The sequence below is a fragment of the Falco punctatus genome (genome assembly GCF_963210335.1).
Source record: "Falco punctatus genome assembly, chromosome: 4".
Lineage (NCBI taxonomy): Eukaryota > Metazoa > Chordata > Aves > Falconiformes > Falconidae > Falco > Falco punctatus.
In genome coordinates this window covers 66665352-66687561 of record NC_137583.1, presented here as the reverse complement: position 1 = coordinate 66687561, position 22210 = coordinate 66665352, and the positions used below count along the sequence as shown (strand labels likewise).

General features: G+C 38.0%; 1 protein-coding gene and 1 long non-coding RNA gene across 12 annotated transcripts in view; one reads left to right on the top strand and one right to left on the bottom strand.

Moving 5' to 3' along the window:
- The window catches only part of LOC308062609, a 273089-nt gene that overhangs the window by 69186 nt on the left and 181693 nt on the right, over nt 1-22210 (top strand). The gene's annotated exons all lie outside the window — the stretch shown is intronic.
- Nucleotides 1-22210, bottom strand: part of EPC1 (enhancer of polycomb homolog 1) — a 68563-nt gene that overhangs the window by 27770 nt on the left and 18583 nt on the right. Inside the window, exon 1 of one of the 11 annotated variants that reach the window (XM_080384328.1) lies at nt 21882-22171. The exons of the other annotated variants lie outside the window; for them this stretch is intronic. The gene's annotated coding sequence lies outside the window, so the exon portion shown is untranslated. Of the gene's footprint in view, nt 1-21881; nt 22172-22210 lie in introns of those variants that run through there. 11 annotated transcript variants of the gene reach the window in all.

Genomic DNA, 22210 nt, shown 5'->3' with positions numbered 1-22210 from the left:
ATTCCACTTTGAGTGCATTCAGATTTCTGTGTTAAGGCATCCTTATTGAAAATACACTTGGAATAGCTGCAGTTGTCTTACAAAAACTCAGCCCAATCTACCAAGTAAGACTTTGCCATTTCTTCCCTCTCTCTCTCAACTTGCTTCCCTTTTATCTTTCATACACTGACTGTTTCACAAGACTTACTTATAGAAGGTAGTTTATTCTCACTGAAACTGCCTTCCACTGTTATATTTAAGTATTTTCAACCTATTAGTTAGGCTTCTATCCAGAAAAGCTTCCCTCTTCAGTTGCTTTCTCTACCTGACATAAAAAGCTATCAGAAATACAACTTTGGAGTTGGTTGTGCTGTGATGCTCATTTGATGCAGTACTTTCAGAATGGTGCTACTGTTCTGTAAACTTCATTCCCTCTACGTAGTACCAATGCTTACCCAGATTTGTGTTAAAAGCTATTCAAAGAGCTCATTCAAAACCTAAAAATCTGCTTGCCTTTCCTCCTGAAAGTTCATTTTCCATCAGACTGGCTTCCTACACTGGCTCATCACGTGGCCAGACAATCCCAGAGTCGAATGGATGCAGTAGGAGCACTCAGCTCTGAGACAGAGGCTGCCTGAGTAAACAAGCAGCTTCACTTTTTGCAGCTTTCAGCCAGTAACATGAACTGCACCTTATCCATCCCACTATATTCCTGTCCAGGAAAGTAGGCAGACAGTTAAGATGCCCATGCTTACCAGATTACCCTGCTAGTTGTTTAAAAAACCATGAGCTCGACAGCCACTTTCCTCCTTTATAAATTTCCCTTTAATTAGACTGTCTACAGGAAAAGCCCACCAAAACAACAATCCTTCTTCTGACTATCCGGAATATAACAAGGCATGATATACTTAAATTTCCTAAGCAAAATCATGTATTTACACCATTCTTTATTCTTTAGTCTTCCTTTCCATTAATTTTAAGACACTAGGTTTATCCCTCGCATCCATATTGCCATGCCTGTTCCAAAACATCAAAGACTCAAAAAATAATCTAAAGCAAGTTGGCAGTAATTCAGGCACTAGGGAAAGCAGGAATACAGCAGAGCAGCTCTCAATGCAGCCCGAAGGAATCTGAACTTCAGTTCAGCTCTGCTTTTGGCAACCAACAGGACCTCTCTCAAACAATAATGCAAGGACATGGGTGCAACTCTTCAAAACAAGTTTAGCACTTGCATACTTGTTGCATTTCTAGCACACTACATTAAAAAAAAAAAAAAAAAGCTGAACTACAATAATCAGAACACAAGAGAAAGGATACTACAATTGTGGTTCAACCTCAGTATTAGCAGGCACTCTTGCCTACAAGCAGAAACAAGCAGGAGTGTAGCAACTGAAAGCAAGCAGTATTTGCCTTCTTTCACATTTTGGTAATGCTCAGTAAGTTTCTGGCAACATGACTAATTCCAAGTTAGTTAAAGTTTCTCAAAGAAAAGTGGCACTGAGCACAAACATTCCTTTGGTGAAATACTTACTTTGCAACACACCTTGGAAACTATATTCAAAGTAGGCTAACCACAACACAAGGCATTAAAAGACTATGCAACATAACCCTGTCATTAAAGGTGAACAAACCCAAGGTTCAGACTGCACATTACTACTTTAGAAAGTAAACTGAAAATAATGTTACTGCAGTAGCAATGAGTGCATCGTCTTAAGAACAAGACACACAATCCACTGTTTTGTAACTTGACTGCATGTTTCTTCAATTAATTTCTCCAAATTATTCCACAGCTCTTAAAAGAAATAATAATTTAAGACACATCCGCTTATGGAAATGGCGAAAACAGCCAACTCTTAAGTCCAGAGGGTAGAGCAGAGTAGAAAGTCTCCAATTTGTCAAGAGCCTACCCTAAGGAAGGGCGTGCTCTTTGTTGAGGGAAGTCAAAGATAGGGTGGTAGAGGAAGCCACACACAGCAAGTAGAAAGATTTTTTTAAAATATTAGTATTTATAAAAAGGACACAGGAGTGAGTTCAAGTCTGTGTACATCATAATCATGCGTCTGCTTCTGAAATACAAAAACTATACAAAAGGACACTACAATTGATTCTGTCGTTATCGGGAACACGTCAAACCACACTGCCCATCTACTGGTCTCTGCCGACCTGCTAATTTACATCAGCATGACTGGGGTAAATCCTCTCACATCCATCCCTTGCCTAAGTGCTTTCCAAAGTTACCATCTCACAGCTCACACTGTAAGTTTAGGGTACAAGAACTAAAAAGGTTACCAGCTTCAACAGGTATTTGTCTCAAAGTATTAGGCTCACAACAGTTACGTTAAAACAGCTCAAAGCTGAGACAGGATCAAGGACATACAAACTTACAGACCTGTCTTTTTTTTTATACACATTTTACCTTCCAGCAACTTGTGATCCAAAACTCTTTTGGGAAAAACCTAAGCACACAAGAAGAATCCAACAAAACTGTAACTCATCTTCAGCACAAGCACATTACTCTAAGATGAAATAAGAAAACATTAGGAACTGGAAAAATCATAAGTTTAATTACGTCATCCAGAGATTATAAACTGGTGCAAGAGCAACCTGATTCCAGGTTATAATGTAAAGATTTTTGGCTGCTAAATTCACAGGGACAATATTGTTCCTACACCTAGATTATCTCACTACAGCAACATTTACTGGTGAAAGGACAGTAGAAGCCAACACAGCAAAGTTGCGAGGAGACCCCACTGCACATCAAGACCATTCAGACTAGCCCGCCCTGTAACATATGGTAGGGACTAGTGAAGAACTTCTATGACCTATTGCATGCAAATCACTCCCCAGCCCCCCCCTTCCCTTGGTTCAGTGAGCTATGGGATATGCAACTTGTCTCTCAGCCATACGATGGTCTCTGTAACCTGCATGATCAGGGAAGATGGCCTCTTTTGGAAGAGTCGTTGTCAATCTACTCTAAATGAACTTTGTCCATAGATTCAATCCAATAAATCCATGCACAAAGGAGACAAAGTAATAGAATAACCGAACTGGCTCATTTTCTTCACCTTCTCCTCCTGTTACCAGATCCTAGATGTCCTGCAACTTACTAATCAGACACAATTTATAACCAAAATTAGGAGGATCATGGAGAGTGATCTCATAGAATTACATGCAAAAAAATTAAGGTTTTGTTTGTTGGGGGGGTTTATGCGCCCCCCCCCCCCATTATTCTTTCCTCCTCCCTAGAACAAGTTCAGGCATCACAAGTATGTTTTATGTGGGACTCTTGGGTGTGTGTGTGTGGTGGTGTAATTATCTACTGCTGCAATAGAAAGGGCTCAACCAGGGACAGGCACCAGCAATGCTCCAAGCAAAGGTACAGAACACTTAGCCAGAACGTAGTAGTACCCATTTTAGATCAATGTAAACTTTGTAAAATTCAGAGCTTCGGATTTCCTTTCTGTTTTTCTTATCTTTAGGGCAGAAAGTGACTCTAGTAGCTTCTAGTATGACTGAAAGCAAAACCACTCAATTATTCCTGCAAAGCAGGCATCGCAACTCAGTACAGAAGCACTCATAACAAACATACCACACACTCTTCCTTGTACTACCTCACATGAGTATCTAGTCACACATAACTACATGCAAAACAGCAAAGATGTTCTGACAAGTTTGTCACAGTATCTGTTTCCAAACAACTGCTGATGAAGAGCTCCAAATCTGACTGAAATCATACTGACGAGGGCAATCTGATAGAGCACAGAAGTCTTCAACATGTATTCTGGCACAGGGTCAGACCTGAGTTACACTGATCCTTACCTCTGAAACTGCAAAGCCTGGCTCCTGAGTATGAGCTTATAGATCTGGCCCTTGATAATGGCAAGGTAACAGTTATGTTGGTAAGCATAAATGCAGCATCTATCCTCTTGATCTCAAGTACATGAACATCATATAACGTGTCAGCAATAGTTCAAATTTGGTCAGAACAAGCACACATGATCAAAATAGGATACAAGTGGTGGGTCAACAAAGCAGCATTATGTTGCTCCTTGCTCTCCCCCTGTGATGGGTCCCAAGGAAGACAGTAGATCACTTCCCCCACCCCCCATCTGGCCCACAAGCAACTGTAAGCCATCTTTCTATTATGATTACTAGTATGAACAGACACAGGGTAAACACCTTCTCACATCAATTTAAGCTGCCTGAAGATTCACCCAAGTCACATCGCTGTAGATCTTCCCTTATGAAGTTGCAAGATCTCTCAATGCCATGAATCATTCTATGCAGTAAATTCTTTTTTTGTTTAATAACAAAAAGTGCCTGAAACTGTCCCTTCATATTCCAAACATGGAGAAAAATATGGAGATTGCTTCTGTTAATCAACTGATGTCAGTCTCATGAGTAGTCAATTAAGCAGGATCCCACAGTAATTACTATAATAATTAGATCTCCGCTACAAATGCAGACTTAAAATAGCTGCATAGGATTAAATAGCAATTGCTCAGTGAAAATGTGATCCAATTTACTTTTAAAAATACATGATTTTGTAATTAACAGACTATCAAGAAACCTGGCTAATTATTAGCCTTTTTATGTGGAACACTGGTTAGAAATTAGGTCAGCCACACCATCGTAAGCATCATATTAAAATGCTTTCCCCATGTTCAAATGAGACAGTTCTAAGAGTATGCATGGAGTCTGCCCTTTTCATGGAAATACCTTGCTTCCATAGTCATGGACTTCAGCAGCAAACTACTTACACCTTCTGGGAAATTTTCGCCTGCTGTGCTTGTTCAGTGAATGGTGGCAGGGAGGCAGAGGACACACAGGGCATTTGACCCAGAAGTCTAACAACATTAGTACTAGAGATCAACAAAAATGCTAGAAGAAATGGAGAGTGATTTGTTGTCCTGTTATACCATAAGACTGAAAAGAAGTTAGTTTCATATTTTCAATTACTGTGGAAAACAGGCAGAGATGAAGAAATGAATGAGACTGGCTCAAAACACGTTAAAAAGTATAATGCATGCAACCTAGGAACCCTGGGAATCAGGAAAGCTCTAGTATTTAACACATGCAGTAATTATGCAGTATCATTCACAAACAGAATTTAACACTTCAGCCTTCCCAGGCACAGGTCCTGTTCAGACTACCTATCGGCTGCTTGCCAAATCGTCACTGCACTACATGCATTCAGAACCACAGTTGGAAGTATTTTCTTCAGGAACTGCTAACAGCTCAATACCAGCAAAAGAGGCTATCCCACCTCCTAAACATTGGTAATGGCCATAAAATATTCCCATCTTTTCGCCATGTAATCACTTCGTCTTTCATGGAACTACTCAGCCTATGTAGCCCTGTAACCCACAGAGGGGAGGAGTTAAACAAGTCTTTCGTTGTGAGCTAATCCAGTTCACAGGCAGGTGGTGCAGACCATGGCAAGCTCTAGGAAAACATTGGAATTGTCTCTTCAATACCAACAGTTAAATCAGATCAGCCCATCTCTTGTGACTTTGCCACACAGCCACATTTCACAAGATCCCAGACTTAACTGCAAACCTGTCAAAGTGCCCCCCCTTCCTTAAAATGGCCTGCTGTAACGCTGTGATTTGTGAGCCTGCAGCGCATCAAAACTATTTCAGTGATCTATACTAAACAGTATAGTTTAATAACTAAACCAATTGCCCCTAAATAAAGCATTCTAAAGAACACATTAAGATGCCTTTAACCCATTACTTCGGTAGTCCAGGGCATGACCTCCATACTGAAATCTGACTGTAACAAAATTAATTAAGATTTGATACAATAATACAGCTTTCAGGATGCAGTCTACATAGAATGAGAGCAGCCCTTAGAATTTAATCTTTCCTTACCAGAGGTTTCAGCTACGAAGCCATTTAGGAGATCATGAATAAATCTTTACAGCAAAATCATTTTCCCCTTGTATGGGGAAAATAGGAAGTGGAACTTCAAGATCATTTAATCAGCTGACTCAAAATAAAACTGCATGAAGTTCCCAAGTTAAAAGATATATGCAACAATATCTTGCTGCATGCTTAAACATTACTGTGCCCCAGCAATACTGTGTAACAACTCAACTTCGGATGGCAAAAGCTGCACATTTCCATTCCAACATTCTTCTTAAAGGGAGTTGATACTACTGTTAACAGTACTGAGCACTGACAAAAAAAAAAAAAAAAAAGCAGTGTCATCTCAATAACAAAGAACATGATAGCCCAACTTTGCAGGAAACAAGTTCCTACTGTTTCATTACTCTTCTGAACAATATTAATATGCAGATACACTGGGTATTTTTTCCATATATATTTCAATATACATGGGGTGCCTCAACTATTCCAGTTACACATCATAGCAGAATACTACACACAGTACTAGGCCAGGTTAAAAGTAAGTTCCAAATCTACATTTACATAGGTACCAGGACTTAAAAAGAAGTCAACTGAGCCAGGTGAAGTCTTAGAAAACTTTGAAAGAAGTGTAGTATATGTCAACTATGGAAAAAAATAAATATACCACTCCTTCCACAGAAGCTGTTCCTCAGACCAGGTTTTCAAATGATCCCCATTAAACCAACCCCTTTTCCTTTGCAGTTAAGGCATATCTCAATCTGGAGTCATTATTCAACTCAGCAGCAGTACAGAATCACAACAGGTAAGGCAGAGAAAAACACCAGGCAAGGGAATAAAGCCATAACATACAGTCTGAGAAGCACCTCTGTCTCCTCAGTATTAGCCTACTGAAAGTTTAAAAGCATTCTCTTCCACAGGCCAGACTGCACAAACTGCAGACAGCTTTCCAGATTACATAGGCTCAAAGATTCTGAAGGGGGGGGGGGGGGAGGGGGGAAGTCTAAGAACAGGATTTTGATTGTTTTGTTAAAAACAGAATCTAGAGCCACTAGTTTTCCCCTCAGAATTTTCTGTAAGAATCTAAAACTTACAGCTGGATTTTGAAGGTCAGATCTCTAAAAACCTAACTGGCACAACTACCCAAGGACTTTAAATAAATGTCCAAACTGGCTGACTGGGCTAACCTAGATATTAAGCATTACTAGTAACCTAACTCTCCAAAGAATGCAGAAACATTTTTGGAAACTAACTGCAAGACAAGTGTGGATTTTAACAGAGTGCCACTTTGCCTAACACTATCTCAAGAAGAGGTCCATGGGCATCCCTACCAAAACCAGCACAGAAACCACAGCCATACTTCCACAGCTGTTCTCTCCCTGAGCCATAGGGTATCTGAAGCTGGGAGTGCAAGCCACATAACCTTAGTCTTCGTGTTTAGTAGTCTGACGATTTTTTCTTCTATGAGCTTTTCAGTCCAGTGTGCGCTATGCAACTCTAATGTTAATAAAGATGCTTGAGAGATACCCAACACATATCCAACTTTATTTTTGATTGGGGTGAAAAAGGCAAATGAATAAAAAATAATAATAAGAAAAGATCAATCAATGAGCAAACCAGGGGTTTACACAGGGTCTGTAACACACAAAACTAAACCAGCTGTACCTTCCCATAAGGTTGCTTCATTCTTGTCAGGTTTAGCTATTCTGTAAAGTACAGTTTCATTACCTCAGTCATTCACATTTAAATAGTAATAGAACTGACCAATATTTACACGGAACATCATGCAGTATTCAAGTTACATGGGGACAGCAAAACCATAATCAAGAAAACAGTGTCAATGTTTGCGCAAATTTGTTCATTCACAAGTTAAGGCTCAGCATCTCACATCAGACAACCAAAAAGAAGTTTGCCATAACAACCTAAACAATCTGGGCACGTTTTAAGAAGTCACATGTGCATGCCATATAAAAAGCTCATATACAACAGTTCAGTTAAAAAAAATCAAACCAAAGAAGCTTCCAGAGCACCACCTTTAACTATCAAGCTTATTTCTGATTTTAAAAATAAACAAACAAAACACACTTGTTAGCATTACCCACTTCAGTGCTACAGGGAAGAAATGAAATCAATAGAAAAAGCACATGGTGAATCTCAGTAATGACTAAAAGCTAGTCTGTTAAACAGGCACACTTCTGCAGACTCCACACTATCTGCATTTTAAGTACTTTATTCCTCTGTGTAACACACAATGGAAATAAACTGTCATATAGTGATGAGCAGAAATGTGAGCTGTACAAATATGCACAGGCTGGCAAAAAGTATACCTAACCTTGCCCTTGAACGACTGTCAAGTGTCAATGGTATCAAAGTTCCCATCTCATATTCCTCCAAATTACAACTTTTGTTGTAACAGAACCACAAAACACCAAGCAAGCAAGCACACACCACCAGAAACCACCACTCATTGCCCACTGCCTTTTGTAACCCTTACTACGAGAAGAAGCTTTTTCATGTACGAAGACAGCAAGGTATCGGGACAGCTGCCAAGACATTTAAGAAAACTAAAAGTAAACCTCACACCACCACCACCACCCAAGTACAAATGCTAGAAGAGGCATACTTTAGAGTTATACTGCTTAAGGCATCTAGTAAAGAAGAAACCTACTTAGCAATTAGTACGGAACTGCTCTCATCAACTAAATTTTGTCAAAATACGTTCATGAAAATGCAAGCAAAACCTACCAATGCTTTTCAACTAAACTGCCTCAGCTTCTGTATTCACAACACAAAACACATCAGAATTTCAGATCTGATGCCACAAAAGGTAGAAAAGTCCTTCTTCAATAGTGACAGTGACAGGTGCAATAATGAATAACTTCAAATAGATTTTCCAAAGATTACCCCACTGTAATGAGCTTATCTATGTATTTCCTGCTGCAGATGTCAGTCTTCAGTTTGCAAATATAAGTGTTTAGACATTTTTCTTGGCTTAGAATGAACACTGCTACACTGGAATGCACAAAAAAGCTACCTAGAGCAGAGGCCTGTTTTAGACTGAAAGGCTTAGACAAAACACCAACTTGAAGTTTCCTGATCAATAAAAATATGTTTTGAATGACAAAGTGCTACATGCACTATGAGTCAAGCACCAAATCATTACTCTTTATAGGTCAGCTATTCTTGGTGTCTTGTAATCTCTATGTTTATTTAGACTGCCTTTAAAAACACAAGACAGACTAGCATTTTGAATTCATGACCTTTCACATGCAGTTATGATCAAACTTGGTTTTAAGGCTGGTATGAACAACTAAGGTTAAGACAGTGAAGTAGTCATATGGAGGAGGGGAGGAAAGGAAGAACAGCAGTGGTAAAGGCTTATGGTAAGGACGAACATTTCCTTACTGCTTTTAAGCTCAATGCATTGTTACTGTTACTCTCTCTGCACACACAGTGAGAGTTAAAGTGTCTGGTTGGGACAAAATAGGACTACTGAATGTGATTTAGAAGGAGACAGCATCAGTTAGTTCAGGCCACATTGTCATTACTTAGCATTCAAGTCAGTTTATGACCTTCATTTATTAAAGAAAAAAAAAAGCCAAAACCAACAACAACAAACAAAAAACCAAAAAATCCAACACAAAACCTCCACACCTCTTCATCATTCCTTAGGTCTTCAGCCTTCACTGTTTTAGTCTATTGCATTAGTAAAAGCCTCTACCCACAGCATAAAGGACACTGGATCTCCGAAGGAATAGATACATGTTATTTCCTCCACCTCTCATAGGCAGAGCAGCTGAGCCCTATCTTGCTGGTCACAACATGGAGCTGCCTATTCTTCCATGACATGTGCAGCTGTTACTGATTCATAATAGGCAATTCCTGGCTCCAGGGGAATAAAGTTACAGTGGTGTGAATATCCATGATTTCATGTGCCTATATAATATATATATTAACCTACTGAAGTATAGCAGACATTTTAGAGACTGCTTTGTGCCTTTCTCAAATACTGAGTCCAAGAGCACAGCCCACACATCAGCAGAGAAACCCATCTATAGGACTTCAGGAAACATCACTTTAGACATCCCACCTCTCCCTCTCACCACCTAGTGCCATATAAACTACCAGAGACTGCAAAGCAAGATTTCGTACTTTGCATTAATTCATCATGTCCCTTCTGTGCAAGGACTATTTTAGCTTTATTGCCATTAAATGAGTGTATATATAAAAGATTTAGCACATTGTATCTGGAAAAGCTTCAACTTGACACTGCATATATTCTTAAGAGAACAGAATTCAGAGCTGCCTAACATACTATGCTTTTGAATTACCACTTACAACCTCAGTTTCATACTGCTTGCCACATTAAATGGTTTGATCATTCTATAAAACTGCGTTTTTTCCCCATGCTGAGAACAAAGGACCAAACAGTAACTCATCAATAGAAAGCAAAAACAACATTACAATGGAAGGTGAGAAAAACTAGCAATAAACTTAGAATTTCTTGTTAACTACACATTTTAAGGGATGACAAAATGCTTGTCACAGTTTGCTATCACAAAGAAGTTTCTGTGGTACTGGGGACCACACTGATGTCCCAATGTTGCAGAGATAGTCTTGAAGACTTTTCTTTCCATGTTTTGGTAATACTGTGTTGATAAACCTAAAGGAAACAGCCTAATACTTCAGAGCTTTTTACAATAGCAGCTTGAGGAAACTAAAAAGGTTTTTCAAATTTCAATTTCAAATTTCAAAATGCAAACATCTTTGGATTTTTCTGATAGCACACTTGTTCTGACAACTATCTACCTGAAGCCCTCAAATACCTGGTATTGCATGGCTTTTTTCTTAAGGAGGTGTTTTATTCCTTTCCTGATTGGTAAGTTAAACCCTACGAAGCACTGTTAGTGATCCACAAGACAATGTATTCCTACTTCCTCCATCTATTCAGTATTATGACAGATTTCATCTAGTGGAGTCAGTTCAGTAACTGTAAGCCAAAGCAAGATGATGTTCTCTCTATCCCTGGAAATGATACTACTGCCAAAAGCTGGCTTAGCACCTCAAATTCCAATTCCACCTGTACAGACAGTGCCATTTGCTGAAATGGCAGTCTGGCTTCCTTCAAATCCGCAGCAATACTGTCTAGCATTCTCAAGTAATGTGAATGCACAATTCATATTTAGCATGTGTTAAAGAGCAAAGTATTGAAACAATCCAGAGTAAACTTCTCCACTTGCATTTAGCTCTACAACCACCTGAAGAGAAATTACACCACAGCCTAACACACATATGCAACACTCACTCTCTCTGTGAACCATGGGAATAAACCACAAAAACAAGACAAACATCCAGTATAAACATAGAAGTGAACTCTACATACACTCCTGACCACAGTGCAAAAGAGTCTGGAATAAGAGACTCTCTCCAGCAAATTTATTACTAGATCTTCCCCTTTTCTATCAAGTAAAAAAAAAGTGCTTCTTATCCAGAGTTCTCTTAAGCACAGGTCAAGTAAAGGGTCAAACCTACACTGCTGAGACACAGGACAATGATATTCATGAGAAGATTAACACTGGAGAACAGTCAAAAAAATTTTCCCAGAAAATTATACCAGGGAAGTTACAATTTAATACAAGCCAAAATAAAATGTCAGATACCTCACTAATTTTTCAAATTACAGAGTTAAGTCAACCACTGGATATAACATTTAAAAATAATGAGGTTTCTAAATCATGCATAGGAACCTTCTTTACCTGCTGAAATGAATCAATAATGAATCAATAATGAACCAATTGAGGGCTTGGTTTTACAGGTCTGGTTTTTTGATAGGCTCTCATTTACCAATGGGAATATCCACGTACCTTTTTCCTATTGCTCCTGGATGGCTTTGGAACTTCATACTAACCCACCATACAATGACAGAACTGTTTGTTACCTTCTGACTGGACTAGTCCCACAACACACCCATGATGTTAACACCTATAAAATTGTAGCTAGTAGGTTAGTTTATGGTGCACTTTTTCCTCAATAACATGAACTCATTAGGAGCCCTGTGAACTTACTAGGAGCACTTCAGAGCTTCTCTTCCCTCACCAGCTTCTCCAGATTCTATGAATGCTTAAGTTTTGCCTTTATTTCTAGGATATTCTGCAGCCCATGCCCCAACTACTAAAAGCTAGCCAAAGCTCCCAAACCCAACATTTAACAACTACTATCTACCAGCTCAAGGTCTTTCTGCACTAAAATACAGATGCTATGGAAACCCAGACCAGCCATAAGGGTTAATGCATTATCTGCAACGACGTCCTCCAACAAAGCCCTGAAGATCATCAAGACACCTCAGTGCTTTCTGTTCCAGCCCAAGATATATCAAATTAGTTTTCAGTATTTAACTACCACTAAGCAAATTTCTGAACATCCTTTCAAGACACCACACCTCAGAGGCTGACAGAATGAACACGCAACAATGTTCTGTTAATCACTCATCCTACAGCTCTAGTAAGCATAAAAAAGCTGTCTAAAAAAAGAAAGAGGTACTCTGTAAATATGCATATTTCACTAATTCCCCACACATACTTTTTTCTCACTGAAGAAATCTTACATTACTGACAAAGAAAAGGGAAGCTGTTTTGCTTCAGTTTTGGTAGTTTAAATTTGTCCTCCTCACACAAACAGCAAGAAAATGAAGTATTTCCTATTGACTTGAAGTTCTGACCTGATGAAATAAATTAGATGCCCAGATGGACTGTATTAAACTATCTTTATTTCTAACATTTAAACAGTCTCACACAGTACCTGACCTACTTTAAGACCACAGCATCTTCATGAGGAAGCAGAGCTAATACACTATAATATCAATCATAACTTTCTTCTAACAAAACAGAAGATAAATAGCAAGAGATGGGCAAACAAGATCATCATGCCGGGCAAACATACGAAATTAAAAAAAAAATAAATAAATCATTGAGAAACAGAAGAGAGTGCCTAAATTTATCCATAAGCAGCTGAAGGATCCAACAGTTTTATCTAAGCAACCTGCTTAAAGGATTCCAGTAACTGTACAAAACAAAAATTCTGCAGGGCTCAAACTCAAGTTGGCTCCTACCTGTTGCCTTACTTCTAAGCTTTTCAATAAAACCACACTGTTTTAAATTCTGCTTTTTTTCCTGAGATATAATATTTACAATTCAGTAACTGAGATACAAGTCAGACCACGATACTATAAAATCTTCTTCCTGAAGTCAGTTCCTATTTTCTGCCTCTCTTCAGAATTTTTTCTTGTGTTTAAGTGGAAAGAAAAATCAAATATCAAAAAGGCACATAGGACATGTCCTGCTGAATATACATCATACGTAACTGAGGATGGGGGGAGCAGATTTATCACAGTTAAAAGCTGCATTTCTTAAGCAAAAACATAAAGGCACAGGGGAAACCAGGAATACAATTCTATCACTTATGTTTAAAGAAACTTAAGAAGGGGAACTAAACTAAGAGAATTTAGAAACACAAGTAAACGGGACATTTCAAATAATTAAATCAAGGGAAACACTTGGAAGAAAAATGTTATGTACTGTGTAGACAGAGTAACTCAGGAACGATAATGGCACAGACAGAAGAGTAAGGAGAAGGAAAAAAAGTTATATAAAGCGTTTTCATACTTATGCCGAGAAAGGTATTTTGGGTGAGACTCATTACAGATCAATGGAGTTCAGCAAAGCAACTTGTTTTGGAAAGGGAAGAAGGGGTGCAAGTTCGCATCTTTTAACATGCAATCATCGCACTTTCACAACAACAACACAGTCTTGCACAAAATCCTTGAGTTTGGAAAACGTGGAAAGAGAAGCCTATGCAGAACTGCACTTTCCATGCTAACACCTTCTTAGCAGCCATGCTTTGAGTATAACATCTAATCAGCTAAGAATTTGAGGACTACAGCTCTTGACTTTGTAACGGAAAACAGTAAGTAGCATGAAGCGTATGTCTAAGGCAGCCCTTACTACAAATCTCTCTCCTCAAATGCAAGCTTGATAAGTCTCCTAGGCAAGCTACAAGATCTCTAATTAATTTCTATTTACAACTAGGAAGAAACAACCTTGAAGTTGTGAAATTGGTATAAAGGTATGAATGTAAACAGATGTTGGAAAGCAATCCTTTCCAATACCGCCCTCTTGAAAGCTTCCAATTCAACAGGCATGAATTTTTAAACTCCTGATTAAATATAAAGGAAACAAATCTTTAAGAGTGGTCCTTAAACCTTAAGAGGATCGTTTCCTTTCTCACTTAAACTACCTGTGCTTGAAAAGACTGACAGACCAGGAAATTTTCAGACTTTTATTCTACCCTCGATTCATGCAATTCACCCTCACATTTGTTTAACCAGAAAGATCCTCCCAGAACAGGGTTAGTCCCTGAATGTAGAATACACAGAAATACATACACAATGGTGGAAGGGAGAGAGCACAGGGTATGTACAGGCTCGTTAAACAGGAAGAGGATATACTGGCTGCTGCTTTTGTGTTTGTGTATCTGTATTCTGATGCATTAGTCGTTTGATGCATATCTTATTATTAAAGCTATTTTTTCCTCTTACAAGTACAAAGTGCGAATGAAGTGGAAAAAGAACAAGTAACTTATTACATACACCTAAGGCCAGCGAGTGACAGTATTCTGTTCCAGGACAGCAGATTCACACACACACTCCTTTAAAACAAAAACTTGAAAATGTATTAGCTTACAAGCATTCAAAACTCACACTGAACAATCTTTATAACTGACACTGCAATAACTACATATACATTTCTGAGGTATACGATCACATAGTTATGGCACAATTACACCTACAAGCAAAGCAGCCTACTCAAAACAGTAGCAGATTTAAGTGCTTGCCACATTGCACTTTTTTCTACCTGAAACAAATCAGTATTAGGCAGGTTTTTGTGAACAACCTAAGTTTTACTGGAATAAAAGACAGGGTGTTAGCTATTAAAGCGAAAAGAAAAATAAAGCTGCGTCACTAATTCTCAAACATTAAGGTTACTGAATGTTGTTCTTTCCCATTATTGTTATCAATATTTTACTGCATACAATTAAAACCCAATCCTTTGCTGAAATCCATGATATGATAGATCAAATCTGAAAAAGTCAGGAAGATAACCTTATGGGGCTCCTCCTTAAGACAGGCTGTGAAAATTCCCAGGGGGTTAAAGTCTTTAATACAAGCCTGGCCTCAAAACGACTTGCCTAAGTTCCTCTCCTTCAACTCCAAAACTCTGCTAGCTGTATTACTTCTTGTGCTATTAAGAATCCTGCTAACAAAGTTGTATTTGTGGGTTTTCCCCCTCAGTCTTAATTTAAATAATTTGAGAGGGATTTTTAATCTCCTCCATGGTTAACCATCCTCACTGTAAATAAACAAGTACTAAATAAGTCTAACCTTTTTTTAATCTTAAGTCTGAACATGAACAATTGGTCTCACTGTAGTTAACTCTGCTATACATAAAGCCACTACTGTTACATGCCTTATTTTTGTGCAATTACTGGGAAGTCAAGAAAAGGTTAAAAATAATTTGAGTTGCATACATTAAACTAATTCCTTAAGACTGGTCTACAATTAGCTTTTCTGGAACAGCTTTTTCAGGAGGAATTAAATCGCTCTTCTACACAGATAGCTCATATAGACAATAAACAAACTAGAAAAAGAACATCCTCCACCTAGAACGTTAAAGTCGTGACTTAGAATTCTTCCAAATTTGAGTTTGTTTATCCATATCCTCCCTCATTTCAAGAGAACCTGGACTGCTGATCAACTCAAGAAAAAAACCAAAGGCACTGATGATCAACCAACTCTTCTATTTTCTGAAACCTTAAGTATGTTCAACATTACTTCAGAGCATGACATGTACACCTTCATTCATATACAGAACTAATACCACATTATCAAACCACTTTCATGGCAGTCCCCTGCTCACAACTTCAAATTAGCGTCTGACTTCTCTATGATATAAAAACCAGCCGTCTATCATGATTCCTAATCTTTTACACAGAACTGCTAGCTTCTAGGAAGTTGTCAAATCCCACAGACATAATCTATACTTCTTGTTCCTAGCTGATCATGGTAAATTTTGCTTCTTCCTATTTCAAACTGGGATGGGGGGGGGGAACAACAACAAAAAAAACCCCCAAACTCCATCCTCAAATAAGTCTCACCACTCTGTAATAGAAGTCTATGCCACCACCATCCCTCTGACTTCAAAAAGAAAACACTGCTGGTACAGGTGGGTTTCGTATCATAGAATTAACCGGTTTCTTTAGATAGTCAGAGACAGCGTGTAAATTGCTCACTATAGAAGCTGCTCCTCACCATCTGATAGACTCCTAACTTTTATGAATTTTCAGGTGCACAGAACACCTTCCAACATTAAACACAACGGAACAGAAAGCTCTGGTGTAATTGTAAAGTGAAAAACCCAGTAAACTGCCAATATTACCAGTCAGGAGCTGGACACAGAGAGAGAAGGGGAAAAGGAAACACTTCATCACCTGAGTATTTTGACATGGTATAGGAGTTTTCATATACTTGAAATTTGGCCATATTTGTGGTGAGCTGTCATGGGGTTTTTTTCTCTCAAAATTCTCAGGCTAAGGATTTCATACCTTTTTCACACAAGTATGTCTGAAGTAAGTTACTAAGCTCAATACCAAACCAAAAGGTAAATTAAGTCTGTTATATGAGCTCACAGAAGAATCTCCTCCAGCTCCGAACTGAAGCATCTGTAGACACTTGAGACAAAACTGCGACAAACCCTTATTTCTCTGTTCCTCTCCTATCAAATTAGATTCCTAAGAGCATACATGTTTGATAATCTATGAGTTCAGTGTATTTAAAATTAAACACACAAAAAAAGAACACTGTGGCATATAAAATTAACGCCTCTTACTACAAGTGAGCAGAAAAGGTGGGAAAAGAGAGACATGAATAGGAAGCAATATTTTTCCAGTTTGTGGGACTCCTGAATCAAAGAGTATGCAAAAAATATCTCTCTCTCCTCTCTCCCTTTACTTTAAACCCTTCAATGTTTCAGCTCCACTAAAGGAGTTCAGTTCATCTGTTTCAACATTATACTTGACTTCTACAACCGGGGGTGGGGGGGGGTGGGGTGGAAGGCAGCAGCACAGATTCTCTTCCATTAGTAAACTAAAAACTTTATAGGGAGTTTCCTGACCTTATCTCAAAGAAAAAAATAATAATCCAGACTTGAAACTGATGATTCAGTTACAGTATCTGTAATGATTTTATATTCATGTAACTCTGATTGCCCCTACAAGATCCTGAAACAGTATCAGTGAACTGTGCATCAGCAAGGTAGTGATTATTTTAAGAGTACCTAGATGCCACGAACACAGTTGTTAGAAGAAAATACATACTTGTATGGACGCACACACAGAATGCAGTTTCTTAAGCTGGCAAGAATGTAATGAATGAAAAAGACTAAGGAGATTTATGAAGTTTACAGATGTAATTCAAGACCATTCATACACTGACTCCCTACACCTCTGCTATACACTTTCAAATTCCTCATGATTTAGATGGTGACATATGGGCCCCTTGTACATTCCTTACTCTCTCCTCGATAAGGCAAAACCAGCTGTTTCAGCATCAAGAGAATATGGATATGGTAAACTCCCAATGCCTCCAGAGAAGATTTGGGAGAAGGCAGACGTATTTTCTGTGCAGGCATTGCTTGGAAGAGATCTATGGTATCTGGGCTCAAGGTAGTTTAATGGAGAGGATCTGATCCCTGAGCCTACCTAAACTGTGTAAATGGGAAGTTAACCAAGTAGTGGTTTGCTAAATTAAGACACATCCTATCAGCAAATATGTTCATTCAAATACTTTGGAACACTTTAAACATTAGGTTAGCTTCATCAGGTCTTCCACAGCATTTAGCAAATACTGACAGGTCATACTGATGTTAGGAAAAAAATATTATGTCTAATAATGAAATTTTACCAAATAAGCTTTTCTTAAACATCCCCAAAGCCAAGGCAGGGAAGGTAACTACAACTATGGATTTAAAGAGCTCAAAAGCACATTCTGAAATACGTCAACATTTTGCTCAAACACCAGGTAACAGAGTATGACAGTATTTACAGATGACAACTGTACATACAGACTTAATTCCACCGTTTGTGCAACCTGTTGGCTACATCACAACACATAGGCAAAGGAGAATAGTAAGAATTGAATGAGCAGCTGTACAGCTTATAATTTCAGAATCTGGGTGCTCAATTCTTCTACCTGCTGCTAGCAACACTAACTAAAATTAGAAAGCAGGCTCAAATTTTTAACTCTGAACCTTAAAAACAGAACTCCACATAGTGCATCAGTCTGGCAGAGATCTAGCAGGACAAGAAAGCTGCTACTCCAGAATTAAAATAAGGGCAACGATTAATCACCAGAAGAGGGAGTTAAGAGTGATACAATAAAGCATCAGGACTTCTCACTTTTATGTTCTTTCCCCTGCCTCAATACCAAGGACAGAGACACCAGGATTTAGAAAGGTTTACCTGACAGAAATATCCACCTAACCTATACAAACGTGAATATACACAGGACTAAATGGAAATGTAACACCCAAAACCTTAGTATGACCATAGTAATACCAGCATTTACATCAAGATACACTCACTCAAGAAAACAAAACAAAAAAATTCACACCCATGAAAATTACCAAGAGCTAGTAACAGTTCTATGGGTATGTCATCAACATAGCTGTATTCTCCTATTTAGATAATTAATTTCTTTGAAGTATACTAGGACATTTAATTATAAGTATCTCTGCTCACACACTATTCTTTGTTGAGGCACTGCTTTGGCTAGGAAGTTCACATTTCCTAACAATTTAAATATGCCTTATAAATGTTGATATGAGGTGCTTCAAATACAACTTTATTTTTTAAACTCTTCAAAAAGTCAAAACAGTTATATACACAGTAACTTTCCATAACCATTTTTTTGTTAATTATCTACAGTCTCAAAAAAAACCTTAAGTTTCTGTTTCTTACCTAAGAGAATCTAGAGGATGAGGATGCAGTGTGTGTCCTAACTCCTTCCCTTTCAGAAAAATACAGGGAAAACAAGTGTAGTTTTCTTTGGTTTGCTTGGAAGCCATCAAATTAGGATGTCTGTAGAGCTATGCATGCTTCCTTTCTGAAACATAAGTTACTGAACATGTTCAAAAAGCATCACTGTCTTACCTTTTCAGCAGGGCATTTCGTCCCAAATAACTAAAGCTACCTCTGCTCTGCTTTTCCAGCTGTTGTTCTTTCAGTCTAGAATCTGAATTTCCAGTTAAGGAAAAACAAAAGCAACACCTCAGAAAACACAAAACAAAAGGCCACACAACTTTGTGTTTGTTTTTGGGGTTTTTTTTGTTTGTTTGTTTTGTTTTTTTTTTTAAAATCTTTCACAAAGGATAAAAAAAATCCCATCCATCTACTACTTTATTCAGGCCGTTATGAATTAAAATGGATTTGTTAGCCAAATCTGTATTACTGTATTAACAGTGGTCTATTGTTTGGTTCTCAAAATTACAGCACTAAGGATGCATTTTGCTCAAAAACAGGATTTTGAGATAATGCAGATGTTTAGCGTTGCGTAAGAAGTGTCATTACATTTTGAAGGGTGGTTTTTTTTTTCTTTTTTAGAGATGCATATGTATCCTGATAGTTTTTAGTTTCTCAGATTTAGCAACAGACTTGGCAACAGCTACAATGTGTTTACCCTAGAAACTTGGGAGCTAAATCAACTGTCAGAACACAGTTGATAACTTCAAGTCCCTCTGTCTGTGTGTCAGAGCTTTTTACTATAGTCTTTACCTCCAAGCAAATCCACTAACTGAAATTATGACTAAGCAGAAAGGTATACTTTACTTGTTAATAGAATCAACATCACTTTAAGGTCCTTAGCTGTCACTTTTAAGTTACTATATCCTTATCATCAGTTGGGTATTTTAGAACTCAGATAAATGTAGCGATTTTGTTTTTCCTTCACAAGACTTACAGAATGTTGCTGCTCAACTGTAGGTTCCAATTGTAGTAATGAAGATGCACTATTTTCCATATTTATTCTTTGTAGGAAGAGGATGGAATAATGATAAGGTGAAAGGGAAACAAAATAAGATTCCTTTTTGTGCATCAAAACACTAATTAGTCATTTAAATATCTTGTAACTTGATGCTTGAATATTAAATCTCTTTGATTGCATTTTTCTCTAGGGAAAGTTACTTAGTCAAGAGGAGAGCTCTTAACTCCAAATACGTGTTCATTTAAAATTACATTTATGCAAAACTCAAGGCAATGTTAGAATTCTATTTATAAAATAGTTATAAATGCTTGCTCACACTAGTTGAAGCCATCCCCTCCCCCCAGATTCTTATAGATACTTCACCATCTGTTTGTAAAGAAATGGATAGTACAAAATACCTGTTATTTTTGTAAGTATTGGGAAGAAATCTTCTAATACAAGTCTTCAACTGCTGCAAAACACTAGCAACTCCCAACTTCCCTAAACCCTGCATAGCATGAAGTTTGGGAAACAGGATGCAGTAGGGTATTAAATCTATAAGGTTTATTATAACTTGAGTCAACTACCATGCCTCTTTGTCAACACCAATATAAAACTGAAGAGAAAAATTTTGGCGCAACAATAGGGAAGGAAGAAATTCAGCAAGCGTCCAGAAATAAGAAGGAGGAAGAGTTTAACATCAACCATTTTATGCAAGAAGAACTGAAAAGAATTCAGGAAGACACCCGTGTTTACTTATGGCAAACAAATTTCTCTTGGGGGTGTGTGTACACATTTTTTTAAAGCAAAAGCATGATCAAACTGTGGAGAACGTCTACTTAACACCTACAGCTCTGAAGTTTAACCCTCAAAGCTAGACTGAGCAAACAAAAGTGTCATGTTAACCACAGAAATAAGTCTTACAATTAACATTTGAAAATTTACTCTTGCTCAGAACTACTTTTCCTTAGCTAGGACATGTGTCTCTGTGTTTATGGAGGCTATATAGTTACCCAATGTAATTTTCTAGCCTGAAAACTTGTAACTGCCACGCAAACAGTAAAAGAGAAAGATAGCAACCTGCCATTTCTACATAAATGCACGCATGCACTCTTGCTCACTTTAACTGAGAAATAAACTCGGCAAGGAAGCATATAGCAAATATAACAAAATTTTAAGTTCTGCTACACGTGGAAATTAAGGGTGCTCTCACATTCGGAATCTACAGGTACCAATTCAGAATACATCTACTGCATCAAAAGGAATATGAGCATCTAAGCATAGCTACCTACTGCTTAAATATTACTAAAAGGATGGCCACACCAAAATTTTGAGCACCTTCACATCACAAAAATAAACAGCACCAAAACAAAACCATAAAGAAACCCCACGTTTCACATTACACATTTTAGTGGATGTTTAAAGCAACTTATTTGCACAGGACTTGGAAATATTATGTTAAAATGGTAGATAGGCAGGTACACTAGAAAAGCCTCAGAGAGTAGTTACTAAATAGACAACAACATGCCCAGTACTACTCTTCAGGCTGAACGATTTCTAGAGACATTTCATAAAAATTCACAGAATCTGTTAACTTCCAGCAATAGCAGCACAAAGAGAAGACTACATTTAAAGAAGAGATGTGTAGTTTAAGTTTTAAAGAAGTAACTCAAAGTTTGCTGGTCTTGAAAGACAAACAGGAACTTTACAGCCTGTCACGTTCGAAGGGCAACAGAAGCCTGACAGCTAGCAGAAGTCAAGAGTATGAAATTGTCGCATTTGTTCTTATCACTAGATTTCAAAACCTGTTCACATAAGTGTATTTCTACAGTTCTATTTGCTGTGCTTCATGCACAAGTGAAGAAAACTGATTATACCAAAGAAATAACTAAAGATCTGCAAACACTGAAAACAAGTTACCCACTTCAGAAGAGGTCTTCAGCAATAACAGCTATTGAATGTTCTACCCGTCTTGGAACACGCTGAGTGAATGATTAAGTTATCCTGAAGTCTGAAAATGTTTGTTTCATTCTCCACTAAGACAGCAAAACTGAGAGGGAACTGATAGGCTTTTGGCCTCCGAAGACGGATTTTCTTACTCGGAGTAGTACTTCAGTACTGACTTTTGCATTTCCATGCAGCGAATATCACAATTTTCCTCACACCACGCCTGCCTGAAGGCACTTGCAGGATTTTCAAATAAAAGCAAACACAAACCCTTCCACTTCCTATCTCTGGCGGCAAACTCCCGCCCCGCAAAAAATCCCAAAACAAAACGCCCAAACCAAAGCAGAAC